This window comes from Magnolia sinica, chromosome 1 (genome assembly GCF_029962835.1).
Source record: "Magnolia sinica isolate HGM2019 chromosome 1, MsV1, whole genome shotgun sequence".
Taxonomy (NCBI): Eukaryota; Viridiplantae; Streptophyta; class Magnoliopsida; order Magnoliales; family Magnoliaceae; genus Magnolia; species Magnolia sinica.
In genome coordinates, this window is record NC_080573.1 from 74,656,415 (window position 1) to 74,681,606 (window position 25,192).

The window sequence follows — 25,192 nt, forward strand, 5'->3', positions numbered from 1 at the left end:
AATATTTTGAGCTCATTGGAATGGTTGCTCGACAAGCTTCGTAATGGGACCAGAATTCGCAAATTCTAAGACCGTTCAGTGTCCCAAAAGCACGTTGGAACTCTTTGATCGTCATTTTACAATTTGGATTGTTAATCTTTCCAAATCGAGCGATCCAATGGAGATGCTCATAACTCCCTTGTTTGATGTCGGATTCGGTCAATTTTTGGTCATTTGAATGGTACTTTAGTACTCTTTCATTCCTGACATGATAATTGTATTCTGAGACCATTTTCACATCCGTAAGTGGGATCACAGTCATCGGTCCTAAATTTTTCCTTCATCTCCTTGTCAAACAGTAGCCTTCATAACTCTCACTTCTATGGTCGAATTTCGATTATTTTGAGCACATTGGAATGGTAACTCAACAAGCTTCGTGATGGGACCAGAATTGGCTAATTCTTAGACTGTTCGGTGTCCCAAAAGCATGTTGGAACTCTTTGATCGTCATTTTGCAATTTGGATTGTTAATCTTTTCAAATCACGCGATCCAATGGGGATATCATAACTCCCTCATTTAATGACAGATTGGGTCGATTTTTGGTCTTTTGAACGGTACTTTAGTGCTCTTTCAATCTTGACATGGTCATTGTATTCCGAAACTATTTGTGCATCAAAAAGTGGGATCACAGTCGTCAGTCTTGTATTTTTCCTTCATCTCCTTGTCCAATAGTATCCTTCATAACTCTCTCTTTAGTGGTTGAATTTTGACTATTTTGAGCTCATTGGAATGGTAACTCGACAAGCTTCCAAATGGGACTAGAATTGGCGAATTCTCAGACCATTCGATATCACAAAAGCATGCTGGAACTCTTCGATCGTCATTTTACAATTTGGATTATTAATCTTTTCAAATTGCGCGATCCAATGGAGATGCTCATAACTCCCTCATTTGATGTCAGATTGGGTCGATTTTTGGTCATCTGAATGGTACTTTGGTTCTTTTCATTCCTGTCTTGAATCATCGTATTTCGAGACCATTTGCACATCGGTAAGTGGGATCACAGTCGTCGGTCCTGAATTTTTCCTTCCTCTTCTTGTCCAATAGTAACCTTCATAACTCTGTCTTCAGCGATCAAATTTAGACTATTTTGAGCTCATTGGAATGGTAACTCGACAAGCTTCATAATGGGACCCGAATTTGCTAATTCTGAGACCGTTCGGTGTCCCAAAAGCACGTTGGAACTCTTCGATCATCATTTTGCAATTTGGATTGTTAATCTTTTCAAATTGAGCGATTCAATGGAGATGCTCATAACTCCCTCGTTTGATTGCGAATTGGGTTAATTTTTGGTCATTTGAATGGTACTTTAGTGCTCTTTCATTCCTGACATGATCATTGTATTCTGAGACCATTTGCGCATCCATAAGTAGAGTCGCAGTCGTCGGTCCTGAATTTTTCCTTGTCCAATATAAACACTCAAAACTCTCTCTTCAGTGGTTGAATTTAGACTATTTTGAGCTCATTGGAATGGTAACTCATCAAGTTTCCAAATGGGACCAGAATTGGCTAATTCTGAGACTGTTCGATATCCCAAAAGCACGTTGGAACTCTTTGATCGTAATTTTGCAATTTGGATTGTTAATCTTTCTAAATCGTGCTATCCAATGGAGATGCTCATAACTCCCTCGTTTGATGTCAGAGTGGGTCAATTTTTAGTCATCTGAAAGGTACTTTAGTGATCTTTCATTCCGGATATGATCATTGTATTCACAGACCATTTGTGCATCCATAAGTGGGATCGCAGAAGTCGGTCCTAAATTTTTCCTTCATCTCCATGTCCAATAGTAGCCTTTATAACTCTCTCTTCAGTGGTCGAATTTACACTATTTTGAGCTCAATGGAATGGTAACTCGACAAGCTTCCAAATGCGACCAGAATTTGCTAATTCTGAGATCGTTCGATATCCCAAAAGTTTGTTGGAACTCGTCGATTGTCATTTTGCAATTTAGATTGTTAATCTTTCTAAATCGCGCGATCTAATAGAGATGATCATAACTCCCTCGTTTGATGTCTAATTGGGTCAATTTTTGGTCATATAAAAGGTACTTTAGTGCTCTTTCATTCCTGACATGATCATTATATTCCGAGACCATTTCTGCATCCGTAAGTGGGATCACCGTCGTCGGTCCTAAATTTTTCCTTCATCTCCTGGTCCAATAGTAACCTTCATAACTCTCTCTTTACTAGTTGAATTTAGACTATTTTGTGCTCATTAGAATGGTAACTCGACAAGCTTCGTAATGGGACCAGAATTGGCTAATTCTAAGACCATTCGATGTCCTAAAAGCACATTAGAACTCTTTGATTGTCATTTTGCAATTTGGATTGGTAATCTTTCCAAATCGTGTGATCCAATGGAGATGCTCATAACTCCCTCGTTTGATGTCGGGTTGGGTCAATTTTTGGTCATATGAAAGGTACTTTAGTGTCGGGTTGGGTCAATTTTTGGTCATATGAAAGGTACCTTGGTGCTCTTTCATTCCTGACATGATCATTGTATTCCGAGACCATTTACGCCTCCGTAAGTGGGGTCGCAGTCGTCAGTCCTGAATTTTTCAATCATCTTCTTGTCCAATAATAACCTTCAAAACTCTCTCTTCAGTTTTCAAATTTAGACTATTATGGCTCATTGGAATGTTTGCTCGACAAGCTTCGTAATGGGACCAGAATTCGCAAATTCAGAGACCGTTCAGTGTCCCAAAAGGACGTTGGAACTCTTCGAACGTCATTTTACAATTTGGATTGTTAATCTTTCCAAATCATGTGATCCAATAGAGATGCTCATAACTCCCTCATTTGATGTCGAATTGGGTCAATTTTTGGTCATTTAAATGGTACTTTAGTACTCTTTCATTCCTGACATGATCATTGTATTCCGTGACCATTTTCACATCCGTAAGTGGGATCATAGTCGTTGGTCCTGAATTTTTCCATCATCTCTTTATCCAATAGTAACCTTCATAACTCTCTCTTCAGTGGTCGAATTTAAAATATTTTAAGCTCATTGGAATGGTTGCTCGACAAGCTTTGAAATGGGACCAAAATTGGGTAATTTTGAGACCGTTCGATATCCCAAAAGCATGTTGGAACTCTTCGATCGTCATTTTACAATTTGGATTATCTATCTTTCCAAATCACGCGATCCAACGGAGATGCTCATAACTCCCACGTTTGATGGCGGATTAGGTCGATTTTTGATCATCTGAAGGGTGCTTTAGTTCCTTTCATTCCTGACTTGAATCGTCATGCTCCAAGACCATTTGCGCATCCCTAAGTGGGAGCGCAGTAGTCGGTCCTGAATTTTTCCTTCATCTCCTTGTACAATAATAACCTTCATAACTCTCTCTTCAGTAGGTGAATTTAGACTATTTTGAGCTCATTGGAATGGTAACCAATAAGCTTCTAAATGGGATAAGAATTTATGAATTTTGAGATCGTTCGATATCCCAAAAGCATGTTGGAACTCTTCGATCGTCATTTTGTAATTTGGATTGTTAATCTTTCCAAATAGCGTGATCCAATGGAGATGCTCATAACTCCCTCATTTGATGTCGGATTGGGTCGATTTTTTGTCATCTCAAAGGTACTTTAGTGCTCTTTCATTCCTGTCATGATCATTGTATTCCGAAACCATTTACGCATCCATAAGTGGGATCGTAGTCGTCAGTTCTAAATTTTTCCTTCATCTTCTTGTCCAAAAGTAACCATCATAACTCTCTCTTCAGTTGTCGAATTTGGACTATTTTGAGCTCATTGGATTGGTAACTCGACAAACTTCCTAATGGGATTAGAATTCACAAATTCTCAGACCGTTTGGAGCTCTTCGATCATCATTTTCCAATTTGGATTGTTAATATTTCCAAATCGCGCGATCCAATGGAGATGCCCATAACTCCCTCATTTAATGTTGGATTGGGTCGATTTTAGGTCATCTGAAAGGTACTTTAGTGCTCTTTCATTCCTGACATGATCATTGTATTTCGAGTCCATTTGCGCATCCATAAGTGGGATCGAGTAGTCGGTCCTGAATTTTTCCTTCATCTCCTTGTACAATAGTAACCTTCATAACTCTCTCTTCAGTGGTCGAATTTAGACTATTTTGAGCTCATTGGAATGGTAACTTGACTAGCTTCCAAATGGGACAAGAATTGGCAAATTCTGAGACCGTTCAATATCCCAAAAGCGTGTTGCAACTCTTCGATCGTGATTTTATAATTTAGATTATTAATCTTTCAAATTGCGTTATCTAATGGAGATGCTCATAACTCCATCGTTTAATGTCAGATTGGGTCGATTTTTGGTCATCTCAAAGGTACTTTAGCACTCTTTTATTCCTGACATTATCATTGTATTCCGAAACCATTTGCGCATCCGTAAGTGGGATCGCAGTCATCAGTCCTAAATATTTCCTTCATCTTCTTGTCTAATAGTAACCTTCATAACTCTCTCTTCAGTTGTCGAATTTAGACCATTTTGAGCTCATTGAATGGTAACTCGACAAGATTTGTAATGGGACCAAAATTCACAAATTCTGAGACCGTTCGGAGTTCCAAAAGCACGTTGGAACTCTTCGATCGTCATTTTACAATTTGGATTGTTAATCTTTCCAAATCGAGCTATCCAATGGAGATGCTCATAACTCCCTCATTTGATGTCGGATTGGGTCAATTTTTGGTCATTTGAATGGTACTCTAGTGCTCTTTGAGTCCTGACTGATCGTTATATTCCGAGACCATTTTCACATCCGTAAGTGGGATCGCAGTCGCCGGTCATTTTTCTTTCATCTCCCTGTCCAATAGTAGCCTTCATAACTCTCTCTTTTGTGGTCGAATTTAGACTATTTGATCTCATTGGAATGGTAACTCGACAAGCTTCGTAATGGGACCGGAATTGGCAAATTCTTAGACCGTTCGGTGTCCCAAAAGCATGTTCGAACAATTCGATCGTCATTTTGCAATTTGAATTGTTAGTCTTTCCAAATCACGCGATCCAATGGAGATGCTCATAACTCCCTCGTTTAATGTCAGATTGGGTCATTTTTTGGCCATTTGAATGGTACTTTAGTGCTCTTTTATTCCTAACATGAACATTGTATTCCGAGACCATTTGCGCATCTGTAAGTGGGATCGCAGTCGTCGGTCCTGAATTTTTCCGTCATCTTCTTGTCCTATAGTAACCTTCATAACTCTCTCTTCAGTTGTCGAATTTAGACTATTTTGAGCTCATTGGAATGGTAACTCGACAAGCTTCGTAATGGGACCAGAAATGGCCAATTATGAGACCGTTCGGTGTCCCAAAAGCACGTTGGAACTCTTTGATCGTCATTTTGCAATTTGGATTGTTTATCTTACCAAATCGCGCGATCCAATGGAGATGCTCATAACTCCCTCGTTTGATGTCGGATTGGGTCAATTTTTGGTCATCTCAAAGGTACTTTAGTACTCTTTCATTCTTAACATGACCATTGTATTCCGAAACCATTTGCTCATCCATAAGTGGGATCGCAATTGTCAGTCCTAAATTTTTCCGTCAACTTCTTATCCAATAGTAACCTTCATAACTCTCTTTTCAGTTTTCGAATTTAGACTATTTTGTGCTCATTGGAATGGTAACTCGACAAGCTTCGTAATGGGACCAAAATTGGCTAATTCTGAGACCATTCGATGTCCCAACAACACATTGGAACTCTTCGATCGTCATTTTGCAATTTGGATTAGTAATCTTTCCAAATCGCGCGATCCAATGGAGATGCTCATAACTCCCTCGTTTGATGTCGGGTTGGGTCGATTTTTGCTCATCTGAAAGGTACTTTAGTGTTCTTTCATTCCTGACATGATCATTGTATTTCGAGACCGTCTGTACCTCCGTAAGTGGGGTCACAGTCGTCAGTCCTGAATTTTTCCGTCATCTTCTTGTCCAATAGTAACCTTCATAACTCTCTCTTCAGTTTTCGAAATTAGACTATTTTGAGCTCATTGGAATGGTTGCTCTACAAGCTTCGTAATGGGACCAGAATTCGCAAATTCTAAGACCGTTCAGTGTCCCAAAAGCACGTTGGAACTCTTCGTTCGTCATTTTACAATTTGGATTGTTAATCTTTCCAAATCGAGTGATCCAATGGAGATGCTCATAACTCCCTTGTTTGATGTCGGATTCGGTCAATTTTTGGTCATTTGAATGGTACTTTAGTGCTCTTTCATTCCTGACATGATAATTGTATTCTGCGACCATTTTCACATCCGTAAGTGGGATCACAGTCGTCGGTCCTAAATTTTTCCTTCATCTCCTTGTCAAATAGTAGCCTTCATAACTCTCACTTCTATGGTCGAATTTCGATTATTTTGAGCACATTGGAGTGGTAACTCAACAAGCTTCGTGATGGGACTAGAATTGGCTAATTCTTAGACTGTTCGGTGTCCTAAAAGCATGTTGGAACTCTTCGATCGTCATTTTGCAATTTGGATTGTTAATCTTTCCAAATCACGCGATCCAATGGGGATATCATAACTCCCTCATTTAATGACAATTGGGTCGATTTTTGGTCTTTTGAACGGTACTTTAGTGCTCTTTCAATCTTGACATGATCATTGTATTCCGAAACTATTTGTGCATCAAAAAGTGGGATCACAGTCGTCAGTCTTGTATTTTTCCTTCATCTCCTTGTCCAATAGTATCCTTCATAACTCTCTCTTTAGTGGTCGAATTTTGACTATTTTGAGCTCATTGGAATGGTAACTCGACAAGCTTCCAAATGGGACCAGAATTGGCGAATTCTCAGACCGTTCGATATCACAAAAGCATGCTGGAACTCTTCGATTGTCATTTTACAATTTGGATTATTAATCTTTTCAAATTGCGCGATCCAATGGAGATGCTCATAACTCCCTCATTTGATGTCAGATTGGGTCGATTTTTTGTCATCTGAATGGTGCTTTGGTTCTTTTTCATTCCCGTCTTGAATCATGGTATTTCGAGACCATTTGCACATCGGTAAGTGGGATCGCAGTCGTCGGTCCTGAATTTTTCCTTCATCTTCTTGTCCAATAGTAACCTTCATAACTCTGTCTTCAGTGATCGAATTTAGACTATTTTGAGCTCATTGGAATGGTAACTAGACAAGCTTCATAATGGGACCCGAATTTGCTAATTCTGAGACCGTTCGGTGTCTCAAAAGCATGTTGGAACTCTTCGATCATCATTTTGCAATTTGGATTGTTAATCTTTTCAAATTGAGCGATTCAATGGAGATGCTCATAACTCCCTCGGTTGATTGCGAATTGGGTTGATTTTTGATCATTTGAATGGTACTTTAGTGCTCTTTCATTCCTGACATGATCATTGTATTCTGAGACCATTTGCGCATCTGTAAGTAGAGTCGCAATCATCGGTCCTGAATTTTTCCTTAATCTACTTATCCAATATAAACTTTCAAAACTCCCTCTTTAGTGGTCGAATTTAGACTATTTTGAGCTCATTAGAATGGTAACTCATCAAGTTTCCAAATGGGACCAGAATTGGCTAATTCTGAGACCGTTCGATATCCCAAAAGCACGTTGGAACTCTTTGATCATAATTTTACAATTTGGATTGTTAATCTTTCTAAATCATGCGATCCAATGGAGATGTTCATAACTCCCTCGTTTGATGTCAGAGTGGGTCGATTTTTAGTCATCTGAAAGGTACTTTAGTGCTCTTTCATTCTGGATATGATCATTGTATTTAGAGACCATTTGTGCATCCATAAGTGGGATCGTAGACGTCGGTCCTGAATTTTTCCTTCATCTTCATGTCCAATAGTAGCCTTCATAACTATCTCTTCAGTGGTCGAATTTACACTATTTTGAGCTCATTGGAATGGTAGCTCGACAAGCTTCCAAATGGGACCAGAATTTGCTAATTCTGAGTTCGTTCGATATCTCAAAAGTATGTTGGAACTCTTCGATTGTCATTTTGCAATTTAGATTGTTAATCTTTCTAAATCACGCGATCTAATAGAGATGCTCATAACTCCCTCGTTTGATGTCGGATTGGGTCAATTTTTGCTCATATAAAAGGTACTTTAGTGCTCTTTCATTCCTGACATGATCATTGTATTCCGAGACCATTTCTGCATCCGTAAGTGGGATCACCGTCGTTGGTCCTAAATTTTTCCTTCATCTCCTGGTCCAATAGTAACCCTCATAACTCTCCCTTTAGTGGTTGAATTTAGACTATTTTGTGGTCATTAGAATGGTAACTCGACAAGCTTCATAATGGGACCAGAATTGGCTAATTCTGAGACCATTCGATGTCCTAAAAGCACATTAGAACTCTTCGATCGTCATTTTGCAATTTGGATTGGTAATCTTTCCAAATCGTGTGATCTAATGGAGATGCTCATAACTCCCTCGTTTGATGTCGGGTTGGGTCAATTTTTGGTCATCTGAAAGGTACTTTAGTGCTCTTTCATTCTTGACATGATCATTGTATTCCGAGACCATTTGTGCCTCCGTAAGTGGGGTCGCAGTCGTCGGTCCTGAATTTTTCCATCATCTTCTTGTCCAATAATAACCTTTAAAACTCTCTCCTCAGTTTTCAAATTTAGACTATTGTGGCTCATTGGAATGGTTGCTCGACAAGCTTCGTAATGGGACCAGAATTCACAAATTCAGAGACCGTTCAGTGTCCCAAAAGGACGTTGGAACTCTTCGAACGTCATTTTACAATTTGGATTGTTCATCTTTCCAAATCACGCGATCCAATGGAGATGCTCATAACTCCCTCATTTGATGTCGGATTGGGTCGATTTTTGGTCATTTAAATGGTGCTTTAGTGCTCTTTCATTCCTGACATGATCATTGTATTCCGTGACCATTTTCACATCCGTAAGTGGGATCATAGTCGTCGGTCCTGAATTTTTCCTTCATCTCTTTATCCAATAGTAACCTTCATAACTCTCTCTTCAGTGGTCGAATTTAAAATATTTTGAGCTCATTGGAATGGTTGCTCGACAAGCTTTGAAATGGGACCAAAATTGGGTAGTTCTGAGACCGTTCGATATCCCAAAAGCACGTTGGGACTTTTCAGTCGTCATTTTACAATTTGGATTGTCTATCTTTCCAAATCACGCGATCCAACGGAGATGCTCATAATTCCCACGTTTGATGGCGGATTGGGTCGATTTTTGATTATCTGAAGGGTGCTTTAGTTCCTTTCATTCCTGACTTGAATCGTCATGTTCCAAGACCATTTGCGCTTCCGTAAGTGGGATCATAGTAGTCGGTCCTAAATTTTTCCTTCATCTCCTTGTACAATAGTAACCTTCATAACTCTCTCTTTAGTGGTTGAATTTAGACTATTTTGAGGTCATTGGAATGGTAACCAATAAGCTTCTAAATGGGAAAAGAATTTGTGAATTCTGAGATCGATCGATATCCCAAAAGCATGTTGGAACTCTTCGATCGTCATTTTGCAATTTGGATTGTTAATCATTCCAAATTGCGTGATCCAATGAAGATGCTCATAACTCCCTGGTTTGATGTCGGATTGAGTCATTTTTTTTCATCTCAAAGGTACTTTAGTGCTCTTTCATTCCTGTCATGATCATTCTATTCCGAAACCATTTATGCATTCATAAGTGGGATCGCAGTCGTCAGTCCTGAATTTTTTCCTTCATCTTCTTATCCAAAAGTAAACATCATAACTCTCTCTTTAGTTGTCGAATTTGGACTATTTTGAGCTCATTGGATTGGTAACTCGACAAGCTTCCTAATGGGATTAGAATTCACAAATTCTCAGACCATTCAGTGTCCCAAAAACACGATGGAGCTCTTCGATCGTCATTTTCCAATTTAGATTGTTAATATTTCCAAATCGCACGATCCAATGGAGATGCCCATAACTCCCTCATTTAATGTAGGATTGGGTCGATTTTAGGTCATCTGAAAGGTACTTTAGTGCTCTTTCATTCCTGACATGATCATTGTATTCCGAGTCCATTTGCGCATCTATAAGTGGGATCGAATAGTCGGTCTTGAATTTTTCCTTCATCTCCTTGTACAATAGTAACCTTTATAACTCTCTCTTCAGTGATCGAATTTAGACTATTTTGAGCTCATTGGAATGGTAACTTGACTAGCTTCCAAATGGGACAAGAATTGGCAAATTCTGAGACCGTTCGATATCCCAAAAGCCTGTTGGAACTCTTCGATCGTGATTTTGTAATTTAGATTATTAATCTTTCTAAATTGCATTATCCAATGGAGATGCTCATAACTCCCTCATTTGATGTCGGATTGGGTCGATTTTTGGTCATCTCAAAGGTACTTTAGTGCTCTTTTATTCCTGACATGATCATTATATTTCGAAACCATTTGTGCATCCATAATTGGGATCGCAGTCATCAGTCCTAAATATTTCCTTCATCTTCTTGTCTAATAGTAACCTTCATAACTCTCTCTTCAGTTGTTGAATTTAGACCATCTTGAGCTCATTGAATGATAACTCGACAAGATTTGTAATGGGACCAGAATTCACAAATTCTGAGACCGTTCGGAGTTCCAAAAGCACATTGGAACTCTTTGATCGTCATTTTACAATTTAGATTGTTAATCTTTCCAAATCGAGCGATCCAATGGAGATGCTCATAACTCCCTCGTTTGATGTCGGATTGGGTCAATTTTTGGTCATTTGAATGGTACTCTAGTGCTCTTTGATTCCTGACATGATCGTTGTATTCCGAGACCATTTTCACATCCGTAACTGGGATCGCAGTCGTCAGTCATGAATTTTTCCTTCATCTCCTTGTCCAATAGTAGCCTTCATAACTCTCTCTTTTGTGGTCGAATTTAAACTATTTTTAGCTCATTGGAATGGTAACTCGACAAGCTTCATAATGGGACCAGAATTGGCAAATTCTTATACCGTTCGGTGTCCCAAAAGCATGTTGGAACTCTTCGATCGTCATTTTGCAATTTGGATTGTTAATCTTTCCAAATCATGCGATCCAATGGAGATACTCATAACTCCCTTGTTTGATGTCAGATTGGGTCATTTTTTGGCCATTTGAATGGTACTTTAGTGCTTTTTTATTCCTAACATGATCATTGTATTCCGAGACCATTTGCGCATCCGAAAGTGGGATAATAGTCGTTGGTCTTGTATTTTACCTTCATCTCCTTGTCCAATAGTATCCTTCATAACTCTGGCTTCAGTGGTCGAATTTTTACTATTTTGAGCTCATTGGAATGGTAACTCGACTAGCTTCCAAATGCGACCAGAATTGGCAAATTCTGAGACCGTTCGATATCTCAAAAGCTTGTTGGAACTCTTCGATCGTCAGTTTGTAATTTGAATTGTTAATCTTTTAAAATTGCGCGATCCAATGGAGATGCTCATAACTCCCTCATTTGATGTCAGATTGGGTCAATTTTTTGTCATTTGAATGGTACTTTGGTGGTCTTCCATTCCTGTCTTGAATCGTCGTATTTCGAGACCGTTTGTGCATCGGTAAGTAGGATCATAGTCGTTGGTCCTGAATTTTTCCTTCATCTTCTTGTCCAATAGTAACCTTCATAACTCTATCTTCAGTGGTCGAATTTTGACTATTTTGTGCTCATTGGAATGGTAACTTGACTAGCTTCCAAATGGGACAAGAATTGGCAAATTCTGAGACCGTTCGATATCCCAAAAGCATATTGGAACTCTTCGATCATCATTTTACAGTTTAGATTGTTAATCTTTCCATATTGCGTTATCCAACGGAGATGCTCATAACTCCCTCGTTTGATGTCGGATTGGGTCAATTTTTGGTCATTTCAAAGGTACTTTAGTGCTCTTTTATTCCTGGCATGATCATTGTATTACGAAACCATTTCCACATCCGCAAGTGGGATCGCAGTCGTCAGTCCTGAATTTTTCCTTCATCTTCTTGTCTAACAGTAACCTTCATAACTCTCTCTTCAGTTGTCGAATTTAGACTATTTTGAGCTCATTGGAATGGTAACTCGACAAGATTTGTAATGGGACCAGAATTCGCAAATTCTGAGACCGTTCGAAGTTCTAAAAGCACGTTGGAACTCTTCGATCGTCATTTTACAATTTGGATTGTTAATCTTTCCAAATCGCGCGATCTAATGGAGTTGCTCATAACTCCCTCATTTGATGTTAGATTGGGTCAATTTTGGTCCTTTGAATGGTACTTTAGTGCTCTTCATTCCTGACCGGATCATTGTATTCGGAGACCATTTGCTCATCCGTAAGTGGTATCGCTGTCATCGGTCCTGAATTTTTCCTTCATTTCCTTGTCCAATAGTAACCTTCATAACACTCTCTTTAGTGGTCGAATTTAGAGTATTTTGAGCTCATTGGAATGGTAACTCGACAAGCTTCTGAATGGGACCGGAATTGGTGAATTCTGAGACCGTTCGATAATCGAAAAGCATGTTAGATCTCTTCGATCGTCATTTTGCAATTTGGATTGTTAATCTTTCAAAATTGCGCGATCCAATGGAGAAGCTCATAACTCCCTCCTTTGAGGTTGGATTGGGTCAATTTTTGGTCATCTGAAAGGTACTTTAGTGCTCTTTCATTTCGACCATGATCATTGTATTCTGAGACCATTTGTGCATCCGTATGTCTGATCGCAGTCATCGGTCCTGAATTTCTCCTTCATCTCCTTGTCCAATAGTACCCTTCATAGCTCTCTCTTCAGTGGTTGACTTTAGCCTATTTTGAGCTCATTGGAATGGTAACTCGGCAAGCTTCCAAATGGGACCAGAATTGGCGAATTCTAAGATCATTCAATATCCCAAAAGCATGTTGGAACTCTTCAATTGTCATTTTGCAATTCGGATTGTTAATCTTTCCATATCGCACGGTCTAACGGAGATGCTCATAACTGCCTCATTTGATGTCAGATTGGGTCAACTTTTAGTCATTGAATGGTACTTTATTGCTCTTTCATTCCTGACTTAAATCGTTGTATTTCGAGACCATTTCACATCGGTAAGTGGGATAATAGTCGTCGCTCCTAAATTTTTCCTTCATCTCCTTGTCCAATAGTAACCTTCATAACTCTCTCTTCAGTGGTCGAATTTAGACTATTTTAAGCTCATTGGAATGGTAACTCAACAAGCTTCGTAAAGGGACCAGATTTGGCTAATTCTGAGACCGGTTGGTGTCCCAAATGCACGTTGGAACTCTTTGATCGTCATTTTGCAATTCGAATTGTTAATCTTTCCAAATCGCATGATCCAATGGAGATGCTCATAAGTCCCTCGTTTGATGTCAGATTGGGTCAATTTTTGGTCATTTGAAAGGTACTTGAGTGCTCTTTCATTCCTGACATGATCATTGTAATCTGAGACCATTTACCCATCCATAAGTGGTATCGCAGTCCTCGGTCCTGAATTTTTCCTTAATCGCCTTCTCCAATAGAAACCTTCAAAACTCTCTCTTCAGTGTTTGAATATAGACTATTTTGAGTTCATTGGAATGATAACTCGACAAGCTTCCTAATGGGACTAGAATTTAGTAATTCAGAGACCGTTCGATATCCCAAAAGCACGATGGAACTCTTTGATCGTAATTTGGCAATTTGGATTGTTAATCTTTCAAAATCACGCGGTCCAATGAAGATGCTCATAACTCCCTCATTTGATGTTGGATTGGGTCAATTTTTGGTCATATGAATGGTACTTTAGTGGTCTTTCATTCCTGACTTGTTCATTATATTCCGAGACCATTTACGAATCTGTAAGTGGTATCGCAATCGTCGGTCCTGAATTTTTCCTTCTTCTCCTTGTCCAATAGTATCATTCATAACTCTCTCTTCAGTGGTCGACTTTAGCCTATTTTGAGCTCAAAGGAATGGTAAGTTGATTAGCTTCCAAATGGGACCAGAATTGGCTAATTTTGAGATCGTTCAATATCCTAAAAGCACGTTGGAACTCTTCGATCGTCATTTTGCAATTTGGATTGTTAATATTTCAAAATCGGGTGATCCAACGGAGATGCTCATAACTCCCTCGTTTGATGTCGGATTGGGTCAATTTCTGGTAATTTGAATGGTACTTTAGTGATCTTTCTTTCCTGACATGATCATTGTATTCCGAGACCATTTGCGCATCCGTAAGTGGTATCGCAGTCATCGGTCATGAAGTTTTCCTTAATTTCCTTGCCCAATTGTGACCTTCATAACTCACTCTTTAGTGGTCGAATTTAGAATATTTTGAGCTCATTGGAATGGTAACTCGATAAGCTTCCAAATGGGACCAGAATTGGCGAATTCTGAGACCGTTCGATATCCCAAAAGCATGTTGGAACTCTTCGATCGTCATTTTGCAATTTGGATGGTTAATATTTCAAAATCGCACGATCCAACGGAGATGCTCATAACTCCCTCGTTTGATATTGGATTGGGTCAATTTTTGGTCATCTGAATGGTACTTTAGTGCTCTTTCATTTCGGACATGATCATTGTATTCCGAGTCCATTTGCGCATCCGTATGTCTGATCGCAGTCGTCGGTCCTAAATTTTTCCTTCATCTCCTTATCCAATAGTAGCCTTCATAACACTCTCTTCAGTGGTCGACTTTAGCCTATTTTGAGCTCATAGGAATGGTAACTCGATTAGCTCCCAAATGGGACCAGAATTTGCTAATTCTGCGATCGTTCGATATCCCAAAAGCACGTTGGAACTCTTCGATTGTCATTTTACAATTTGAACTGTTAATCTTTTTGAATCGCGCAATCCAATCATAACTCCTTCGTTTGATGTCGGATTAGGTTGATTTTTGGACATCTGAATGGTACTTTAATGCTCTTTCATTCCTAACATGATCATTTTATTCCGAGACCATTTGCGCATCCCTAAGTGGGGTCGCAGTCGTTGGTCCTGAATTTTTCCTTCACCTCCATGTCCACTAGTAACCTTTATAACTCTCTCTTCAGAGGTCAAATTTAGAATATTTTGAGCTCATTGGAATGGTAACTCAACAAGCTTCCAAATGGGCCCAGAATTGGCGAATTCTATGATCGTTCAATATCCCAAAAGCATGTTGGAACTCTTCGATTGTCATTTTACAATTTGGATTGTTAATCTTTCCATATTGCACAATCCAATGGAGATGCTCATAACACCTTCATTTGATGTCGGATTGGGTCAATATTTGGTCATCTGAATGGTACTTTAGTGCTCTTTCATTTATGACTTGAATCGTCGTATTTCCAGACCATTTCGCATTAGTAAGTGGGATCACAGTCGTCGCTCCTGAAATTTTCTTTCATCTCCTTGTCCAATAGTAACCTTCATAAATCTCTCTTCACTGGTCAAATTTACATTACTTTGAGCTCACTGGAATGGTAACTCAACAAGCTTCGTAATGGGACCAGATTTGGCTAATTCTAAGACCGGATGGTGTCCTAAATGCACGTTGGAACTCTTCGATCGTCATTTTGCAATTTGGATTGTTAATCTTTCCAAATCACGTGATCCAATGGAGATGCTCATAACTCCCTCGTTTGATGTCGGATTGGGTCAATTTTTGGTCATTAGAATGGTACTTTAGTGCTCTTTCATTCCTAACATGATCATTGTATTCCCAGACCATTAGCGCATCCGTAAGTGGTATCGTAGTCGTCGGTCCTGAATTTTTCCTTAATCTCCTTCTCCAATAGAAACCTTCAAAACTCTCTCTTTAGTGTTTGAATTTAAACTATTTTGAGCTCATTGGAATGATAACTCGACAAGCTTCCTAATGGGACCAGAATTGGGTAATTCAGAGACTGTTCGATATCTCAAAACCACGTTGGAACTCTTCGATCGTAATTTGGCAATTTGTATTGTTAATCTTTCCAAATCGCGTGATCCAATGAAGATGCTCATAACTCCCTCGTTTGAAGTCGGATTTGGTTGATTTTTGGTCATTAGAAGGGTACTTTAGTGCTCTTTCATTCCTGACATGTTCATTGTATTCCGAGACCATTTGCGCATCTGTAAGTGGTATCGCAGTCATTGGTCTTGAATTGTTCCTTCATCTCCTTCTCCAATAATGGCATTCATAACTCTCTCTTCAGTGGTCGACTTTAGCCTATTTTGAGCTCATAGGAATGGTAACTCGATTAGCTTCCAAGTGGGACCAGAATTGGCTAATTTTGAGATTGTTCGATATCCCAAAAGCACATTGGAACTCTTCGATCGTCATTTTGCAATTTGGATTGTTAATCTTTCTAAATAGCACGATCCAACGGAGATGCTCATAACTCCCTCGTTTGATGTCGGATTGGGTCAATTTGTGGTCATCTGAAAGGTACTTTAGTGCTCTTTTATTCCTGACATGATCATTGTATTCTGAGACCATTTGCGCTTCCGTAAGTGGGATCGCAGTCGTTGGTCCTGAATTTTTCCATCATCTCCTTGTCCAATAGTAGCCTTCATAACTCTCTCTTCAGTGGTCGTCTGTAGCCTATTTTGAGCTAATTGCAATGGTAACTCGACAAGCTTCCAAATGGGATTAGAATTGGATAATTCTGAGACCATTTGATATCCCAAATGCACATTGGAACTCTTCGATCGTCATTTTGCAATTTAGATTCTTAATCTTTCCAAATTTTACGATCTAATGGAGATGCTCATAACTCCCTCGTTTGTTGTCGAATTGGGTTAATTTTTGGTCTTCTAAAAGGTACTTTAGTGCTCTTTCATTCCTAACTTGAATCATCGTATTTCGAGACCATTAGCGCATCCTTAAGTGGGAAAGCAGTCGTCGGTCTGAAATTTTTCCTTCATCTCCTTGTCCAATAGTAAGCTTCATAACTCTCTCTTCAGAGGTTGAATTTAGACTATTTTGAGCTCATTGGAATGGTAACCCGACAAGCTTCCAAATGGGACCAGAATTGGCGAATTCTAAGATCGTTCAATATCCCAAAAGCATGTTGGAACTCTTCGATTGTCATTTTGTAATTTGGATTGTTAATTTTTCCATATTGTGCGATCCAAAGGAGATGCTAATAACTCCCTCATTTGATGTCGTATTGGGTCGATTTTTGGTCATTGAATGGTACTTAGTGCTCTTTCATTCCTGACATGATCATTGTATTCTGAGACCATTTCCGCATCCGTAAGTGGTATCACAATCGTCGGTCCTGAATTTTTCCTTCATTTCCTTGTCCAATAGTAACCTTCATAACTCTCTCTTTAGTGGTCGAATTTAGACTATTTTGAGCTCATTGGAATGGTAACTCGACAAGCTTCCGAATGGGACCAGAATTGGAAAATTTTGAAACCTTTCGATATCCTAAAAGCATGTTGGAACTCTTCGATCGTCATTTTGCAATTTGGATTGTTAATCTTTCAAAATCATGCGATCCAACAGAGATGCTCATAACTCCCTCATTTGAGGTCGGATTGGGTCAATTTCTGCTGAAAGGTACTTTAGTGCTCTTTCATTTCGGACATGATTATTGTATTTCGATACCATTTGCGCATCCGTATGTCTGATCGCAGTCGTCGGTCCTGAATTTTCCCTTTATCTCCTTGTCCAATTATAGCCTTCATAACTCTCTCTTCTGTGGTCGACTTTAGCCAATTTTGAGCTCATAGGAATGGTAACTCGATTAGCTTCCAAATGGGACTAAAATTGGCTAATTCTGAGATCGTTCGATATCCCAAAAGCGCGTTGGAACTCTTCGATCGTCATTTTGCAATTTGGATTGTTAATCTTTCTAAATCGCACGATCCAACGGAGATGCTCATAACTCCCTCATTTGATGTCGGATTGGGTCGATTTTTGGTCATTGAATGGTACTTTAGTGCCCTTTCATTCCTGACATGATCATTGTATTCTGAGATAATTTGTCCATCCGTAAGTGGTATCGCTATCATCGGTCTTGAATTTTTCCTTCATTTCCTTGTCCAATATTAACCTTCATAACTCTCTCTTTAGTGGTCAAATATGGACTATTTTGAGCTCATTGGAATGGTAACTCGACAAGCTTCCGAATGGGACCAGAATTGGCGAATTTTGAGACCGTTCGATATCCCAAAAGCATCTTGGAACTCTTCGATCGTCATTTTGCAATTTGAATTGTTCATCTTTCAAATTCGCGCGATCCAACGGAGAAGCTCATAACTCCCTCATTTGAGGTTGGTTTGGGTCAATTTTTGGTCATCGGAAAGGTACTTTAGTGCTCTTTCATTTCGGACATGATCATTATATTCTGAGACCATTTGCGCATCCGTATGTCTGATCGCGGTCGTCGGTCCTGAATTTTTTCTTCACCTCCTTGTCCAATAGTAGCCTTCATAACACTCTCTTCAGTGGTCGACTTTAGCCAATTTTGAGCTCATAGGAATGGTAACTCGATTAGCTTCCAAATGGGACTAGAATTGGCTAATTCTGAGATCGTTCGATATCCTAAAAGCACATTGGAACTCTTCGATCATCATTTTGCAATTTGGATTGTTAATCTTTCTAAATTGCACGATCCAACGGAGATGCTCATAACTCCCTTGTTTGATGTCGGATTGGGTCAAATTTTGGTCATCTGAAAGGTACTTCAGTGCTCTTTTATTCCTGACATGATCATTGTATTCTAAGACCATTTGCGCATCCGTAAGTTGGATCGCAGTCGTCAATACTAATTTTTTCTTTCATATCCTTGTCCAATAGTAGCCTTCATAACTCTCTCTTCAGTGGTCGACTTTAGCCTATTTTGAGCTCATTGGAATGGTAACTCGACAAGCTTCCAAATGGGACCAGAATTGGAATTCTAAGATCATTCAATATCCCAAAAGCATGTTGGAACTCTTCAATTGTCATTTTACAATTCGGATTGTTAATCTTTCCATATTGCGTGATCCAACGAAGATGCTCATAACTCCCTCATTTGATGTCAGATTGGGTCAATTTTTGGTCATTGAATGGTACTTTATTTCTCTTTCATTCCTGACTTGAATCGTCGTATTTCGAGACCATTTCGCATCGGTAAGTGGGATCACAGTCGTCGCTCCTGAATTTTTCCTTAATCTCCTTCTCCAATAGAAACCTTCAAAACTCACTCTTCAGTGTTTGAATTTAGACTATTTTGAGCTCATTGGAATGATAACTCGACAAGCTTCCTAATGGGCCCAGATTTGGCTAATTCTGAGACCGTTCGATATCCTAAAAGCATGTTGGAACTCTTCGATCGTCATTTTGCTATTTGGATTGTTAATCTTTCAAAATCGCGCGATCCAATGGAGATGCTCATAACTCCCTCATTTGAGGTCAGATTGGGTCAATTTTTGGTCATCTGAAAGGTACTTTAGTGCTCTTTCAATTCAGGCATAATCATTGTATTCCGAGACCATTTTCGCATCCGTAATTGGTATCGCAGTCGTCGTTCCTGAATTTTTCCTTCATCTCCTTGTCCAATAGTAGCATTCGTAAATCTCTCTTCAGTGGTCGACTTTAGCCTATTTTGAGCTCATAGGAATGGTAACTCGATTAGCTTCCAAATGGGACTAGAATTGGCTAATTTCGAGATCGTTCGATATCCCAAAAGCAAGTTGGAACTCTTTGATTATCATTTTGCAATTTGGATTGTTAATCTTTCTAAATCGCGCGATCCAATGGAGATGCTCTTAACTCCCTCATTTGAGGTCGGATTGGGTCAATTTTTGGACATCTGAATGGTACTTTAGTGCTCTTTCATTCCTGACATGATCATTGTATTCTGAGACCATTTCCGCATCCATAAGTGGGGTCACAGTCGTCGGTCCTGAATTTTTCCTTCATCTCCTTCTCCAATAGTAACCTTCATGACTCTCTCTTCAGAGGTCGAATTTAGACTATTTTGAGCTCATTGGAATGGTAACCCGACAAGCTTCCAAATGGAACCAGAATTGGCGAATTCTAAGATCGGTCAATATCCCAAAGGCATGTTGGAACTCTTCGATTGTCATTTTACTATTTTGATTGTTCTTCTTTCTATATTTCATGATGCAATGGAGTTGCTCTTAACTCCCTCATTTGAGGTCCGATTGGGTCAATTTTTGGTCATTAAATGGTACTTTAGTGCTCTTTCATTCCTGACTTGAATCGTCGTATTTCGAGACCATTTCGCATCGGTAAGTGGGATCACAGTCGTCGCTCCTGAATTTTTCCTTCATCTCCTTGTCCAATATTAACCTTCATAACTCTATCTTCAATGGTCGAATTTAGACTATTTTAAGCTCATTGGAATGGTAACTCAACAAGCTTCGTAATGGGACCGGATTTGGCTAATTCTGAGACTGGTTGGTGTCCCAAATGCACATTGGAACTCTTCGATTGCCATTTTGCAATTTGGATTATTAATCTTTCCAAATCGCGTGATCCAAAGGAGATGCTCATAACTCCCTCATTTGATGTCGGATTGGGTCAATTTTTGGTCATTTGAATGGTACTTGAGTGCTCTTTCATTCCTGACATGATCATTGTATTCCGAGACTATTTACGCATCCATAAGTGGTATCACAGTCGTCGGTCCTCAAATTTTCCTTAATCTCCTTCTCCAATAGAAACCTTCAAAACTATCTCTTCAGTGTTTGAATATAGACTATTTTGAGTTCATTGGAATGATAACTCGACAAGCTTCCTAATGGGACTAGAATTTGGTAATTCAGAGACCGTTCGATATCCCAAAAGCACGATGGAACTCTTCGATCGTAATTTGGCAATTTGGATTGTTAATCTTTCCAAATCACGCGGTCCAATGAAGATGCTCATAACTCTCTCGTTTGATGTCGGATTGGGTCAATTTTTGGTCATATGAATGGTACTTTAGTGGTCTTTCATTCCTGACATGTTCATTATATTCTGAGACCATTTGCGCATTCGTAAGTGGTATCGCAGTCGTCGGTCCTGAATTTTTCCTTCTTCTCCTTGTCCAATAGTAGCATTCATAACTCTCTTCAGTGGTCGACTTTAGCCTATTTTGAGCTCAAAGGAATGGTAAGTTGATTAGCTTCCAAATGGGACCAGAATTGGCTAATTCTGAGATCGTTCAATATCCTAAAAGCACGTTGGAACTCTTCGATCATCATTTTGCAATTTGGATTGTTAATATTTCAAATTCGCGTGATCCAACGGAGATGCTCATAACTCCCTCGTTTGATGTCGGATTGGGTCAATTTTTGGTCATTTGAATGGTACTTTAGTGATCTTTCTTTCCTGACATGATCATTGTATTCCGAGACCATTTGCGCATCCATAAGTGGTATCGCAGTCGTCGGTCCTGAAGTTTTCCTTAATTTCCTTGTCCAATAGTAACCTTCATAAGTCACTCTTTAGTGGTTGAATTTAGACTATTTTGAGCTCATTGGAATGGTAACTCGATAAGCTTCCAAGTGGGACCAGAATTGGCAAATTCTGAGACCGTTCAATATCCCAAAAGTATGTTGGAACTCTTCGATCGTCATTTTGCAATTTGGATGGTTAATATTTCAAAATCGCGTGATCCAATGGAGATGCTCATAACTCCTCGTTTGATGTTGGATTGGGTCGATTTTTGGTCATCTGAATGGTATTTTAGTGCTCTTTCATTTCGGACATGATCAATGAATTCCGAGACCATTTTCGCATCCGTATGACTGATCGCAGTCGTCGGTCCTAAATTTTTCCTTCATCTCCTTGTCCAATTGTAACCTTCATAACTTTCTCTTCAGTGGTCGAATTTACACTATTTTGAGCTCATTGGAATGGTAACTCAACAAGCTTCGTAATAGGACCAGATTTCACTAATTCTGAGACCGGACGGTGTCCCAAATGGACGTTGGTACTCTTCGATCATCATTTTACAATTTGGAGTGTTAATCTTTCCAAATCGTGTGATCCAATGGAGATACTCATAACTCCCTCATTTGATGTCAGATTGGGTCAATTTTGGTCATTTGAATGGTACTTTAGTTGTAATGACCTTGAAAATTTTGTGCTAGGACCCGAGTACTACCGCTATTTTTCCTTAGAAGCTTTTTGGGGTAATTAGCGCTAAACTCGATTGCCTGTGAAATTTGCATTAATCACTTTAAATTTGATCTGCATGACTCAAAACCTGTAGAATGGTTAGCGCTATGTTACTCTGAAATCTGGTATTCATCGCTAAATCCAGTTGCTCTTGGAAAATTTTGAAAGTTCTGGATCGGACCTAGACCGCGCGTTGAAAGTCCGATAGCAATGATCTTAGGCTATTGCGGTCACCATATTGGACTTGACCATCACCTCCAAAATCAAGTCCAGATGATGTTCTGGGTCGATTTGATTGAGTCCGGAGTGAAGAGTGTGAGAACGGTGAGAAATTAAATATGATTTTATGAAATTTGAGTCGTGTCGCTTGCGCTACGATTTTAAGCAATCTGACCATTGGATTCTGACCTAATTTCATCCTCTAATCAGGAAAGGTGGCCCAGGCATGTCCTTGTGTTTGTGGACTTGATCGAGATTCGGTGACCGTTGTTTTGAGTGTGGTCTGCCACGGCTGATCTGAATATCTGATCGGTACAAAAACTCAGCTTGACCTAGATCCATGGTCAGTGAGCTTAAGTCCGACCTTTCGTGGTATTAGGCCCACCGAAAGTGCTCCGTTGGATCGAGAGAGGCCTGTTTTGGTTATACCCTAAGTATACCTTGGCCCTAGGGTTATTTTCATCAATGTTAGGCCTATATATAGACCTTAAAACCCTAGCTCTCTTTTCCATACGAATTTCCTAACCCTAGCTAAGAAAGAGAGAGAAAAAGAGAGAGAAAGTAAGAGAGAAGTTGGTGAATCATCTTAGATTCTTTCCTGTTCTTCTTCATCCTTAAACCTTTACTTTTGAATCGTTATTCCGGCGATTCTGAGTTCATCTTTGGGTAAGTTAACCTAACCCTAATCTGTGTTAGAGCTTAGAAAAGTCTTTGTGTTGTTGTAGCTCATTTCTATTCTTGCCTTAGGTTATCCTGTCGCTGTTGACGAAGACATATCGTCTGAATCAGTTCGGTGTTCTATTTCTGGTTTAAGGTGCGGACTTTAATTGTATAGGTTATGGTTTTCAAGGCTTTCAATGCCAGTGAATGATTTATTCTTACTACGGATGAGATTTCACATGCCAAATGTTATGTTTATTTTATATTCCTGATATGCATGTGTTACATTGAGATTTGTGTATTCTATGTGTATGTATAAAGTATCGTATGCGTATAAAATATGAACATGTGATTGCCATGATTATTTGTCGTATACTTATGCTAACTGTATGTGCGACAACTCCTTGGTAAAAGGAATTATCCAAATGTGTGTATTTCAACATACGTCATGTATGTTGAACTATGTATTCTAAGTGTTTGTAGAAATGTCTGAATGATCTAAAGTGTGATATATCAACCTAGTATGGTCAATGAGAAGCGATTCTCAACTCTCCCAGTAGTGTGTATGATTTCCTTCATGCAAGTTACATTCCTTGTTGTTTAATTTCAAGTCTTACTTATGCTTAAATCCATGTTAAGTTGATATTCTTCAAATGCTTACGTACCATATGATTTGAGTTGTTGTTCCATTACTATTCTAAATTGTTTATATCAATATCTGTTGTGATGGAATGTGTTTGGGACTATGAACAGTCCAAGAAATTGGTAATCAGCCTTAAGTTCGTGGCTGAGGTTGCTTTCGCCACGTAGGACGTGATTAGACGAACCCGAGTCGTATTAGAGTTGTCGGCAGTGGTTTGGCCATGCGGAGTGTTTGCGCACTCTATGTCATTCAACCCAACGTGCGCTCGTGCTAGTCGAGTTCGTCAAGTAACCCGATTGTCCGAAGTATGTTCACCATGTATGGACGCTACTGTTTGAATCTAGGGTACCAAACTTACCGATGAAATCCTGTTAACCATGGTACCTTGATTCGCTAAGACTCATGGGCCGGACATGATGGTATTGGACACTGTGGTCAAGCTGTCGGCCTACGCTGGGGTGACAAGCCTCCCCGCAGTGACCAGTGAGCAACCAAACTCGTGAGCCGATTATGGTGGTATGGGACACTATATTCATGCTGTCGGCCTACATTGATTGGTGACGAGCCCTTTGTAGTGACCTCGAGCATACCTGGATACCGCATTGAGGTGACAAGCCTTAGTGTAGTAACGAAGGTATGATAGGTGTGCATTAATTGCTGAAGAGCCCTTTGCAACGACCTGAAACCATATGATCGTATGAGATGCCTAGGACTAACGACCTTAGAATGGATCACTGTTTAGATTGTGATATGAGGAAGGTACCTTAGCTTCCCAACCCTGCTGTATGAAAAGGACTAATAACAACTTGGTAATCATGTTCATGCACCGCATTTGCATGTGCTTTGTAGACGTGGCGCACTTTGAGGCAATGTCATGCGTAACGTAAGATGAAGGCGCTAAGGGTGTACGCGCGAGGGCACTCATCATTCTACATACATTCTTGCATTAACAAGAGTACTTAGGACATGTTTGATTGTTCTGCTTTATCATTACTGCTTGATTGAACTGATAACATGTTAACCTTTGCTTCATTGTTCCACTGAGTTGATCACTCACTCCCATGTTCTGGGGTGGTATTAAACACCCACTAGACTCTGTCTTAGTTGCTGATGTTGCAGATGTTGATGCAACCTTTGAGGCAGAGCAGGAGATCGAGGATGATGAGGCTGCTTTTTCTTTTATGCAGTTTTCAGACGGGTTCTAGTGAGCCTTGTTCTTATGCGAGGGATGCTGGGATTTCTTTTGGGATTAAATGATGTAATTTGATACTTGTAATTTTGATAGTAACACTTGTCAGTAAGACCTGGTATGTATATGTATTTCAGGGATTTGCACATGTGCACATATATTTCTTTAAGTCTTCCGCTTGCTTCCTCCACTTATCCCTGAATTGTATTTGCATTTTGGCTTAATCTATTCCATGTTTTATGCACTAATACAGACAACATACATCCATTAATAAATATGTTGCATAAGTGATGTTTTGGAACTCGGGAGTTGAGTTATGCTCGACCCCCGAATTTCAAGGCATTACAAGTTGGTATCAGAGCATGATTTGGATTAAACCGGACCTGGGTTATGGTCACACACCGTACGCTGTCGCCACTTTAGTGTACTTGGGTGCGAGTTTATTGTAGATTGTGTGTTTGTGTTCCGTTGCT